We start from the raw sequence: 675 nt of genomic DNA on the forward strand, positions 1-675 counted from the left end.
AACCGGTTCAGAAACATTGAAACCGGTTCAGAAACATTGAAACCGGTTCAGAAACATTGAAACCGGTTCAGAAACATTGAAACCTTATAATATTCATCCTGTGTTCTGGCACCAATGCACCTAAAACCATTTTTTCCTTTTTTTTATTCCTTTCATGTCTATAACTTTTACGTCCTTCCATTGTACTACTTTATCTACCACATCCTTTTTCACCCCTTTCAATAAAGCGCAAACAAACCATGTGGGAAGGTCGTTTTGCAGTTTTTTGTGACTGTTGTTCTTTTTTCTTTTTTGTGTCAGAGTGGAATGGGTGGGTTTGGTGTCTGCCCCAGGAAACATTGTTTCCAGACACAGAACACTTGTGTCACATAGCCAACTGGAAACAATGTTTCCTGGGGCTAAATAGCAGTAGCATTCTTCCCTTTCCTGGGACTTCCACATTAAGTTGGCAACAAACCATCACTTTATCATGCTGCTACTGTATAAGTCTCTGTCTGAGAGATTTAGAAAATGCAATATTTCTAATTTCAAGGTTATTTTATTGAATTCTTCATTATTTAAAAAATTAATTGAAACATTCTTTTTTTCTTTCATTCTTTTACTTGTTTCAGCCATTTAACTGCGATCATGCTGGAGCACCACCTTAAAGGGTTTTTTAGTCGAAGAAATTGACAC

The 675-nt window shown here is 36.6% G+C and overlaps 1 protein-coding gene across 1 annotated transcript in view; it reads right to left on the reverse strand.

Annotated features, from left to right (window-relative positions):
* The window catches only part of LOC106870399 (neurogenic locus notch homolog protein 1), a 57,523-nt gene that overhangs the window by 37,953 nt on the left and 18,895 nt on the right, over positions 1-675 (reverse strand). The window lies entirely within an intron of this gene.

This window comes from Octopus bimaculoides, chromosome 20 (genome assembly GCF_001194135.2).
Source record: "Octopus bimaculoides isolate UCB-OBI-ISO-001 chromosome 20, ASM119413v2, whole genome shotgun sequence".
Lineage (NCBI taxonomy): Eukaryota > Metazoa > Mollusca > Cephalopoda > Octopoda > Octopodidae > Octopus > Octopus bimaculoides.